The sequence below is a fragment of the Pongo pygmaeus genome, chromosome 8, assembly GCF_028885625.2.
Source record: "Pongo pygmaeus isolate AG05252 chromosome 8, NHGRI_mPonPyg2-v2.0_pri, whole genome shotgun sequence".
Lineage (NCBI taxonomy): Eukaryota > Metazoa > Chordata > Mammalia > Primates > Hominidae > Pongo > Pongo pygmaeus.
This window is the reverse complement of record NC_072381.2, coordinates 118,551,427-118,560,122: the sequence shown is the minus strand read 5'-3', so window position 1 is coordinate 118,560,122 and position 8,696 is coordinate 118,551,427.

Here is an 8,696-nt window from a genome sequence, read left to right as displayed (position 1 = left end):
CTTGAACTGAGCTGTGGTCATCTACTAAGCAACACCAAGCAGACACTATTTCAGATCATCGTCACTGCAGCCCCGCAGCCTAGGGATGATCACCTCCCATTTACAGATGAGGACACTGCACTGAGGATGATCCCATTCCGCAGGAGTGGTGCTGAGATGCCCAAGGGCTCTTCCTAAAATGGGGAGTGGGCTGCATGCTTCAGCATGGTGTTTAAAGGGCCAGCTGTTTAACAGCCAAAGTAAGGTCCATTAGCTGGTGAATGCATAAACAAAACACAGCAGATCCACACAATGAAACACTCTACAACCACCAAAAGGACAGCACTACTGATGATACACACTACAAGTGAATGAACCTCAAAAATATTCTCAAGGGAGATGGTTTTTTCCCCTAAAGGGGAGAAAATTGTTTCTTAGAGACCAAAATATATTTATATATATAAAAAAATATATATATATATCTCCTTAGATATTACAGTGGTTTGTAGCCCTCCAAAGCTCAAGCCTACCGGACAAACTCATGTTTCTTGGTATTTAATTTCTGTCTTTAAGGAGAATTTAAATTACATTTAATTTTCCTCCTTGGGGGAGGAGTGGATGATAATGAAAAAATGTTTGAGACACTGTGCTGAGTAAAAGAAGCCAGACACAAAAGACCATGTGTCGTATGATTCCATGTACATGCAATGTGCAAAAAGTCAAATCCGCAGAGGAGGGAAGTAGATTAGCAGCTGCCTGGGGCTGGGCGTGGGAACAGGGAGTGACTACAGCCGAGCAAAACGGAGGTTTTGGGGTGATGAAAATGTTCTAAACTTGAATTGTGGTGATGGTTGCACAACTCTGTAAATTTCCTAAAAGTCATTGAATTGTACGCTTCAAACAAATGAGTTTTCTGGTATCTAAATTATACTTCCATAGAGCTATTTTTTGAAAAAAGGAAGAACACAGGCTTGGGGATCTGAGAGGCCCAGCTCCAGTTCTGGTTCCTTACTCCCATGCCTCAGACAGGTAGCTCCAGGCCTCAGTGTCCACATCTGTGAAATGGGGTCTCTACCAAAGCTTTGGAGGCCATGAGGATCCAATGAGACATGTTTAAAGGCCTTAGCACTGTGATGTGAGGGTGTAAGGGGGATGGCTTCAGGACCCTAACTTTGAGCAGAGAGAGAACTCATGTTTCAGGCCTTGGGTGAGATAGCATCTCCTTGAGAGGCCTTCCTTGACCCCTGGAGGTTACTGCTCAGGTGTTTACCTCCCTGAGGCATTTACTGAAATCTACGCCCTTTTGTGTGATCCTTATTGTCTGTCCGTAAGCCCCACTACTGGAATGTTCGCTTTAGGCCATGAAGGATCTTATCCTCCTTGTAAAGGCACGCTGTGGGGCACAAAGCAGGGACATATGAATATTCAGTAACAATAATTATTATGGGTTTCATACCAAATGAATGCAGTCAGATGAACTAAGTTTTTGTTCACCAGAAAGTCGCAAATTTCTGGAGGCTTCTTTCCCTTAGAACGACCTATCAGGTGTGTGAAAGAGTGTATCATTCTGAGGGTGGGGGGGGAAAAAACAACTTGCTTTAATGACATTGATTCATTTGCCCTGCATGGCTAGTGCAGTGATTCTTACCCTGGAGCTCATGAAATGATGGAAAACATATGCGGCATGCTGTTTGTGTCCAAGAATCTACATTTTCTTTGGGGTGACAGTCATGAGCACTTACCAGAATCTCAGTGGGGTTCACGATGGAAACAAGATGCTCGGGTGCTCCAGGTGAAATGAAAACTCCCAAGTGTGGAGACCATGCCCCCACGCCTGCCCCATCTCCCTCCCTCTCTCCTTCTTTCTCACAAACTCATCTGAAGCTCCGGACTTCATGGGGAATTTGAGGCTGGGCAGTGATAGGGAATCTCCATGAAATGGAACACAAGCCAGAGCTGAGACAAGTGCCGTCAGTCCTCAGCCTCTGCTCCTGGAAGAAGAAGCTGTGAAATTAGAACCTGGGACTGGGCACACAGGAAGATAGCTGCAGAGAGATACAGTGAGAGAAAGCCCCTCTGCCCCTCAGCCATCTACCTGGTGCAAAGGTGGAGGGAGGCAGGCACCATCCAGGAGGGGCGAGCAGGGCCTCAAAAGTAGCACCTGAGGCTGCGCGACCCACAGGCCCCTGCTGATTTTCCAGGTGCGCGTGCACTTGAGCGAAAGAGCGAGCGGAGAGAAAAGCTAGTTATCTATGGCGAGCATACCTAACCTATCCACTCTTAAAACAGGGTGTCTGACAGCGAAGGGCCCAGGAAACCAGCTCCTATTCGCTGAACGCTGTAGCCCTTAAAGAATAAAAACAAGAAGGGAGAGGCCGGGGACGGGCTAATTACACCTACCAAGCGACAAATCACTTGGAAAACATAAATACGTTTTCAAGGACACTCCTCCACTAACGTTGCTAAAGTGTTTTTCTTTCAAATCCCAGCAAGAAAATCCAAGGGATGAAACAAACTTCGCTTATTTTAGTTTCTACTCAATTACCTGTTAATGGAAAAAATCTGGCACCAGCCATAATGAGGCAGGCATGAGCTCACTGGCGTGGGGGTCGGCCCTGTCAGGGAAGGCTGCAACAAGCGCAGCCTTTATCTGCCTCTCTATAACCCTTTCAAACTCGCTGTCAGGGAGCCCACATTGAGCAGGCTGGAGAGGAGGAACCTGGGACCCACTCCAGGCCTCCGAGGCCCCTTGGGAAAAGGAAAATTGTTGTTGGCAAGTCTGTCTGGCTCCAGAAATTGATCCAGTGCCCCCCACTTGTCCGAGCAGCAGCAGACAGGGCTAAGAATTTTGTTATAATTAAATAACAGAGTGCTGATTGGTTGCTGGAGGTGGTCTTGAAACTGGTGTTTAAAAGCAGAGGAGAACAACGGTTACTATTCATAGGAAAAGCCCAGAGTCTTAAAAATCCATCTGTTTCATTCCCAAATTTAGGCCAAAAAAATGCTCACTTGCTGTCTTTAAAAATACCACCTGCTTTGCGATGTTGTATAATGTGCCATTATATAAGGTGGAGGGGGCGGAGGGGAGGATGCCGTGTGGTGGGCAGAGCCCCTTCCTGAGGAAAACAGAGACAGCCTTGCAGAGGGCCAGGCTGTCCACTCCAAAGGCCGAGCCTCCACCTCTGATGCCCTACACTGGCCTTGAGGCACTAAGAGAGTCTTCTAAGAATTACCTCAGGGGGCTGCCATCAGGAACCGCCAAATATGGGGCCCTGGTAATTACGGACAACCATCCTGCACCCACCTGGCCTTAGGGGTCAGCCATCGCAGTTTGCACCAATGCTGGCCTGGGTGGTGATCTTGCCCCATTGCTCACTACAGCTGGGCTGCTGGGTGAGGCCACGGTTCCTGGAACCAAGGGAAGGAGAAGCAGCCAGACCCCCTTAGCCTGGTGGCTGGCCACTTGCATCTTCCTCCACACAGCCCCCGAACCCAGGATGTGGAAGCCACAGGACATTAGGTTCCCAATGGGACAGCTCTGTTTCTACCAAGCAGACAAATGTCCCTGTCTAGCCTAACCCTTATGGAGTTGCCCAAGATTCCGAGAAATATTGGACTCAGTTTCTTCTTAAGACTCTTATTCACAGGGTAAGTGGCGGGGGGAAAAAAAAAACAACTCTGTAGTCACACGCCTAATTTTAATCCCAGATCTGCCACTTTTTGGCTGACCCATCCTGAACACGTCACTTCACTGCTTCCCATGACAACGGGAGTAGGAAGACTTACATCACAGTATTTGGGTGAAGAACAAATAAAATAATGCATGCTGCCCCAGATGCCTGGGAGCCACGTATGGTGCCTGGCACATCGGAGGCACCGCTAGCAGGTGGTGGCTGGATTTCCAGGAGCTTCACACTCAAGCCCTTCATTTTGCATTGGCGTCTCCAAACCTGAAAATCACCCAGGATCGGGAACAAGTCTTACAGCTGGCAGCAGGGTTAGCATTCCCCACATCAAAGCAAGCCAGTAGAGAATTCGAGGCAACAGGTAGTTATGAGAAAGATCCCTGGTCTAGATTACAAGGAATCATGGCATCTAGCCGAGATCCAGCCAGCACCCAGCTGTGTGGCTTCAGGCAAGACACTCCTGGGGCCCCCTCTCTGGGCTTCAGTTTCCTCTGGTCCTTCTTTCCAGCTCGTAAGGACTAGGCGGTCAGATTCTATTGAGAGCACATGCTTTTTTCTACAAAGGCCTCCGGGAATTTCTACTCAGCAAGATAAGACCTAGATGAATCCGCACCTCCTCCTTGGGCATTCTGAGGCCCCGGGGGAGGGGGACTAAAGAAGGAGCCCCAGGACCTGTGTGAGTTCCCCCCATATCCTGACACCAGAAACAAGCTCGAATCTCAGTAACATGCCCAAGATTCTCTATTTCTACCCTCCCGTCAACCCTTGCACCCTGTAAAGCAAATAGACACAAGGGCAATTTCTAGCACAGTGTTATCTGAAACAGTTATTAATAGGAATTTAATCTGTTTTATTATTATTTATTCTTAGAGGCCATTCCAAAAGCCCCACTGCATCTACATTTTTCACTGCGAATTTCTTGCCGTAGTTGGTCTCATAAAGCTAACAGGAATGTGGGTGAGGGGGTGGGCACCACATAACTTGTTTGGTTTTATTTTAAGAAGCAACCAGCACTACCTTTAGAATCCAGAGGAAGTTAACATTGCTTAACCTGAATCCTTCATAATTCCATACATCAAGTGAATAGGGGGCAGTAAATCTTTTTTTCAAAAGGCTTGTTTCATGACTTAGCCATGGTGCCTTCCTGCTTGGGCCCCACTTGATAGACCATATGGCAGTCATAGCTCCCGTGTTTAGTTACTGGTTCTATATGACACACACAACCTAGAGGCCTTTTGTTTCCCTTATTCATCCAATATCAGCTTCATCATTTCAGCAGAATGGAGCATATATAATCTATGAGAAAAATCCAGAGGAATCCTGAGGGCACTGGATGAGAACTACTCATCTATTGTACGACAACCACAATTTATTCATCCTTTCTACCACTGATGGGCAGGCAGCTCATGTCCAGTTTTTGGCCATTATGAATGAAGCTGCCGTGTTCATCTACTAAGGTAAAACACATCCCATTTGGATATGTTTTGGTAATTCCCTTTTGTGAATTACCTAGTTCTGTTTTTCAGTTTTGCTTTTCTTTTTGCCCATTTTTAATTGGTTGAGTGATCTTTTCTTTTGATTTTTAGGAATTCTTTTTATCTCTCGGTATTAGTCCTTTGTCAGATAAATGTATTACAAACATTTTCTTCTAGACCGTGGCTTGCCTTTTTCACTTTTAAGATAAGCTGATGGTAGATACTTTCAGCAAACTAAAGCTAGAAAAGAATTTTCAAGCTGGACGCAGTGGCTCATGCCTGTAATCCCAGCACTTTGGGAGGCCGAAGCAGGCAGATCACTTGAGGTCAGGAGTTCGAGATCAGCCTGGCCAACATGGTGAAACTCCATCTCTACTAAAAATATAAAAATTAGCTTGGCGTGGTGGCAGGCGCCTGTAAGCCCAGCTACTTGGGAGGCTGAGGCAGGAGAGTTGCTTGAACCCGGGAAGCGGAGGTTATAGTGAGCCAAGATCCTGGAAAAAGGAATTTTCCTAACTTGGTAAAATGTATCTACAAAAACATACAGCTAACACTATACTTAATAGAAGAACAGTGAATGATTTTTCTCTGAGTTCAGAAAAAAGTCAAGGAAGCCGTTATCACCACTCCTATTCAACATTCCATTGGAGGCTCTTGCCAGTGCAAGAAGGTTGAAATCTCTCAGCCTCAGTTTACTTGTGTATAAAAGGGGGGCAATAACTATACCTACCTCAACCAATTCTTATACAAATTAAAGGAGATAATAAGTAATTCATGTCATCGTTGGCAAATTGTATTATTTTTGTGCCCAGTTATTCTTCCCTATACTAGAATTATACAACCATGTCCTTTGCCATTTGATTGTATTGTTCCTTTAAATATCGGCAGAGTATATTTTTCCAACCTATTGATGTGCAGCTGGGCCATGTTTTGGCCAATGGAATGTGGTTGGAATTGACCATGTGCCAGTTTCAAACTGAGTCCTTAAGAAAACGCATATGTTTCGGCCGTAACTATAGGGACATGCCCTGGGTAGCCACTAGTCTCTGAAAAAGACACGTTTTCAAGAGACCTGAACCCAAATTAGCCTGGTGCCAAGCTCAGCTAATCGCATGAGAGTCACAGCCGATTCACAGACCAAATGGCAAGAGAAGAAATGCTTGCTCTTGTAAGCAACTGAGTTTTGAGATCATGTATTAACAGCATTATTGCAGAAATAGCTGTCAAATACACTTGGCATATAATTAGTATTTAATAAATGGCAGCTATTTAACTTACACCCCAGTTTTATAACCTGAAAATTGGGAATAATACTACAACATAGAGTTGTTAAAAGAATTAAGACATCTAATATACATGTAAAGAATTAAATTTCTGAAGATGCACTCCAAGGAACATTAATTCAGAAGGAAATTAATAAGTATTACCCTCTCAAAAAAGTTTCTATGGTCAATTACATTTGGGAAATATGATAGGTAAAGTGAAAGAGGGTCCTTTTTGGCAGACTTTCATAAAGTCTTATAAATGAATGAGCATTCTGAAATTCTAAGAGGAGGCAAAGTATGAGATGTTACCCAAACAGATTTGCCCAAGAAGACGTCATGGGGTCTAAGCGCCCCATGGAGCCCGTTTTGGGAAATACTGGTGTAACACTTAATAAATGCCCATCAATAAACTTTATTCCATTAACTGAATTTTATACACCGTGCATACTGCATTTTATATATTGAAACTATTATATTCAATATATGATGGCTAATATTAATGTTCAGACTTGGCTTCTAAACTTTTTTACCCTAACCACAGTAAGAAAGATTTTACAAAATACAGTACACGCATACAGCAATATATTCTGTCTTCCATATTTTCTATTTCATTCCATCTTTCTTTTTTTTTTTTTTTTTTGAGATGGAATCTCGCTGTGTTGCCCAGGCTGGAGTGCAGTGGTGTGATCTTGGTTCACTGCAACCTCCGCCTCCCAGATTCAAGCGATTCTTGTGCCTCAGCCTCCCAAGTAGCTGGGACTACAGGCATGCGCCACCATGCCCAGCTAAATTTTTATATTTTTAGTAGATATGGGGTTTTACCATGTTGGCCAGGCTGGTCTTCAACTCCTGACCTCAAGTGATCCACTCACCTTGGCCTCCCAAAGTGCTGGGATTATAGACATGAGCCACCGCACCCGGCCCATTCAATCTTATTTTTTAAAAATATTGGTCTTATTCCACAAAATCTATCTCCTGACCTATGGATAGATTGCAAGCCACAATCTGAAAAACACTATATAATATGTATATACAAATTAGAATATATACTTCTAATTTTCTTCCAGTTCCAGGATCATATAGCTTTTAGTGCTGAGTCCAAAATGCTTGATTTATGTAATTATCAACTGTTGTTATTATTATTACATGCACAGATACCAGAGTAAGAAAACTTCTGCGCACTGACAGGGAGAAAGAGCGCCTGGTGGTCCCATAGCAATACACTCTCACACGGCCATGGATCAAACTGGCTCTACCCTCCATCTCTCCCTAGTTACCCCGATGAGCTGTCTTTATAATAAGAAATATAACATGGTATTTAGCTATGCAGGCTCCTAAGTCAGGCTGCCTGGATTCAAATCTTAGGCTCTTTGCTTCCCAGATACGTGTTTTTGGGGAAGCAACTTAACTCCTCTTAGTGTCACTTTCTACATCTGTAAAATGAACATAAAAGCAATTTCCATCCCCATGAGTATTAAAAGAGAAATGCAAGTCGAGTTTTTAGCAATTTCTTTTGTTATTATCCTTACATAAATGTCTTTCTAGGTGAGCGGCTTGTCCAGGCCTCAGGAATGTTGGTGTTCCCTTTCCTTAAAAACTCCAGCCTGTAAGATGGTGCAGAAATAAACCCAGGAAAACTGGAGACCAAGCTGGCTTCACCCAGACGTACGTGCCAGTTCCTAGAACAGTCCCTGGTGTAAGCAGGTGCCCAAGAAATAGTCACTGAATGAATGAAAGTGCTTACAGCTCCCATCAAGTGTATCCACGAGGTGCTAGCTTTTAAAAACCCAGCTTCAGAGCCAGAACTCACCAGTGTTGCCCATCGGACACAGGCCAAAGTTCACGGCAGGCCTCTCAGATGGCCACGTGCCTGGGAGTGAGGAACTAGATATGGAATGGCAGACAAAGAAGCCAACCTCAGATAGGAATCCTTTCGAAAATCCAATCTATGGCCATGTTCATTCGTGATTCCCAGCTCTGGTTTGTGACACTTGCCTCAGGCACCATTCACAAGAGGCTTTTAGGCTACTCTTCAATTTCTTTGCAAAGGGCTTTAATTGAAAACACATTTCTATGCCGCATTTCTATACCACAGAAAGCAACCCAGACAGGGCTGCGGCTCCCCAGAGACTAGAAGTCATTTTCCTAAGGCCATTAAGTTGCAGGTAAAATGAATGAGTGTGGATGAGTCACAATGTCTGTCCCTGGGTCCTGTAGATGTGTCTTCTGCATCTAGATGTTTGTGATTCTCTTACCTGGGTGTGAAGAGCTGGACTAACCAGCAGAATCCC